The sequence below is a fragment of the Octodon degus genome, unplaced genomic scaffold, assembly GCF_000260255.1.
Source record: "Octodon degus isolate 3935 unplaced genomic scaffold, OctDeg1.0 scaffold00122, whole genome shotgun sequence".
Taxonomy (NCBI): Eukaryota; Metazoa; Chordata; class Mammalia; order Rodentia; family Octodontidae; genus Octodon; species Octodon degus.
This window is the reverse complement of record NW_004524698.1, coordinates 6,707,423-6,711,546: the sequence shown is the minus strand read 5'-3', so window position 1 is coordinate 6,711,546 and position 4,124 is coordinate 6,707,423.

Here is a 4,124-nt window from a genome sequence, read left to right as displayed (position 1 = left end):
CAGTTATTCAAGTGATGGAAATCCATACATGCAAAACCCCAAACCAAAACCAATATCAAACTTGATTCTATCTAATTCTAGGTATGCTTAAAGTCAACAGGAACTCACACTCTTGTTGTGGGAGTAAAAATAGTCCAACTGTTTTGAAAAACAATCTAGCAGTTTCTTCCAAACCAAAATATGGTCATGCCACACAGCAGAGTGATTATGTCCCTTCATGTTTATTCAATGAGTTGACAACTTATGGTCACATAAAATCCTTCATGCAATTGTTATAGCAGTTTCATTAGTTCTCACCAAAACCTGGAGTAACCAAGTGTCCTTCAAAAGGGGAATGGAGAACACACTGTGGTATATCCACACAATGGGGTATTATACAGCAATAAAGAGAACTGAGCTATGAAACCCTGAGAAGACATAGAAGAAAATTAAATGTTGATTGCTCTGTGAAGGAACTTATGTAACTATGAAAGGTTACATAGTATTAAACTCAAAACTATGACATTTTTGGAAAAGAGAAAACTATAAAGACAATAAAAGGTTAGTGAATGCTAGTGGTTTGGTGGAGGAAGGAGGACAGGAAATAAAGAAAATTGAGTGAAGCACAAGGGAATTTTAGAGTGGCGACACTGGTGTACTGTAGTGGGGAAGAAATGACACTCTGTACTCTGCCTCAAAACCCATAAAACTGACTCACAAATTGAATCTTAATATAAACATGAACTTTAATATAACGCAACAGCAGTTAATCATTAATTGTAACAGATATACCATACTAATTTTTTATTAGTACGTTTACAGTATATAACAATTACATTTACTGTGGGGAATTGGTACACATCATAGCACATCTTAATTCTTTTTTACTTTCCCTTCTCCTTTCCTTTTTCTCACCTCCCTTCATTTCTTCATCTCCTTTCCATTTGCAAAAATAGTAAACTCTGTTGGAGCATACAATATATGGGAACTCTATACTATCTGTTCATTTTTTCCATATATCTATTTTTTTTTTTGTACAGGGAATTGAACTCAGCACCTCAAGTTTGCCAGGCAGGTACTGTGCTGCTGTACTACATCCCTGGCCCTAAAATATATAAAAATATAATCTGATGAATTTTAAAACATGTATTCACTTTTTTTGGGGAAGCAAGACTAAATGTTGCTTCTATATGAAAGTAACAAGGTGCAGCAAGAGACAGATGGCTGAATGAGCAGCAGGCAGGACAGACTCCTGATGAGCTCTGGGCCACTTCCTAGCCTCCCATATAGACCTTTTAGCATAAGCTTTGTTTATGTTAGATTTCTGTTTTCATAGTTAGAACACCGAACCTCTTTGTTCCTATGCAGTAAACTATTAGTGGCCGGTCCTTTCTTTTCTATCTACAATGTCTAGAAATACTTCATTGGACACTTTGCAATATAAAGGAATTTTTAGGGCTAAAACCGTTAGAACCCCTTTCTGCCATGCTTGGCTGTAAATCTGTGGATTGTTTCTGCTTATAGATGAGTTTATGCTGAGCACACGGCATAGCTGACAAAAAGGCTTTTAAAAAGAAACCTGAGTGCTAGAGCTCTGGACCTTCTGTTCTCAGTCAGTGGGCCTGCTGACATTTAGCCCTCTTTCCTCCTCTTGATCACCACTGTAGAGGTTGCTGAACTCTGGCTCACTCATCTTGGAGCCATCCATCAGGAGCAATTTAGAGAAAGAAGGTCAGAAAATGCTTTTGCCTTTAAAGATGAAAGCAAATTGGTTGTAATTTTATTTTAGCACCTAACGATGGCTGCTGTAGCAAATTGTTGAACACTGATTTGAATGGCACAGAAGCACTGATGTATAATCAGTTGATGTTAAAAATATTACTTTACACTTGAGCAAATAGTCAGTGGAGCAACTAATGAAGTCAAGGGACACTAAGAACCCCAAATCCTCAGATTAGGTGAATAGGATAACTGTGTTTGTACCGGCAGTTTTCAAACTGCAGTCATAATACCTTTTCATTGGACTTCAAGTTTAATTCTGTTTGATAATAATTTAAAAATATGATTTACCTATTTTACTCTTGACATTTGACCTAGATTAAGCTGCTGTCAAAATGGTGGCACCTAATTGTATTAATAGTCATCGTGTTATTCTCTGCCAACCATTGGCCATACAATTTCTAAGCATCATGTTCCAACCCATCTGTCATAACTTTTCTCACAACTAGGAAAGCTTGTTTTACAAGCATAAATTTACATTTTGGATGAAGAAATGCAGGCTCTTGTGGAAGGGCATTTTTGCAATTATTTGAACTGTAAGCCAGCTAGCTGCTTTTCTGTGGGACACTGTGTTTATTTGAAAGCATGGGTGACACACAAGCTATGGCTATTCCAACTTGTATGTTTGGCAGATATTTCACAAACATCAGAAACCTGAGCCAGATGCTTCAAGGGTAACAAATGACAGTATTTATAGCCAAGGGTAAAATTTGAGCTTGTGAGAATTAAAATTTTGGCAAACTTGCATCTGACACCAAGAACTTGGTAGCTGTGCAATATGTAGACACTGTTCTGATGAGGATAGCAGTGATGTGAATTTCTAATACTGCATAGTGGAAATGTCAACATTTCAAAGATCTGTTCATATTTTCCAAAATATCAACACATGATGCTATAAAATCCTAATTAAAGGGCTGGCCAGATAGCTCAGCGGACTAAAATGCCTGCTGAGGCAAGTGCAGGGACTGGGGTTTGATCCCTGGCATACCATGCCGGCCCTGCCTTGGGGGTGTGCTGAGAGAGTGACCGAGACTGGGCATGATGGTATGTGCCTGTAATCCCAGTGCTTGGGAGTCAGATCTTTGTAGTGAGACCCTGTAGACTTTGTAATAAAAAAAAATTCAAATTATAAGGAAAAATGATGCATTTTAATGTAATGGTTTTATATTCCACATCAGTGTTAATCTTTAAGAAACTACCATTTAAAATTTTTTTTTGATTTTAGGGAAGGGCCTACAGGTTGTTCAGGGTCTTACTACTAAATTGGACTCATAGTGATTCACTTGTTTACAGCCTCCCAAGAGCTGGGATTACAGGTGCATGCCACCATGCCCAGTCTCAATTGCCATTTCACCGTGCCCAAGGGGCGGGGCTCGGGGACCGAACCCCTGGGCCCTGTGCGTGCTTGCAGGTGCTTTAATCCACTTTGGTACAATATTGAAGAAGAATATCCAAATGATCTGAAATGGCTATTAGAATGCTTTTTCTCTTCAATCACACATCTTTAGGTTGAATTTTCTTCATGTTTCAATGAAACATCAACAAATCTTGAGTTTGTTGTAATAAACTGAATGCCCAAGTAGATCAGAGAGTTCAACTCTGAAAGTACAACATTAAGAAGGCTTACAAAAACATAAAGCAATGCCCCTTTTATTTACTTTTTTTTGTTTTGAAAAAACAGTTACTTTTCATAAGAACATGCTATTCAAGGTAACCCACAACTGGTTTACATTTTTAAACATAAGTAAAATGGAATTATCCTCAGTATTTTTTTCCCAACTCAAATGTATTTATTTTTTGATATGTAATTATTAGTAGTGCATATTAATTTTACTCTTTCAAAATCTTTTAGAGTTTAAAAGTGTTCTATGACTAACAAGTTGGATGACCACAAGATACATGCCCATAGACATTATTATATTTGGGTAAAATATTTTGCAAAGTTGGTAACTTCTCCATCATGCTTTCGTTTGGTTTTTATGCTTTTCACAGTGCCCAGGATAGGGCTAGGCCTAACAGGTGCTCAATGAACATGAATAGGATTTATGTGGACTTGTTTACAACTCTCTAAGCTGTGCTAGTATGACTGTGACTTTCATGCCAAGGTGTCCTTGAAAACCTGTGTGTGACTGAAAATTAAAATATTTACATTATCACTACAAATAATTGCAGTCTTCTTTATCAGTCAACTGATACGGTAACGGACATATTCATTCTGACTTCTCTTCATTTTCATCAAAATTAATGATGGAAAATTATGGTGAAGCTAAGTGCTTATTTATTTATTTGTATTTTTTAGTAAGGATCTACAGGGTCTACAGGATCTCACAACCTAGATTGGACTTGTAGTGATCCGTCTGTGTTCA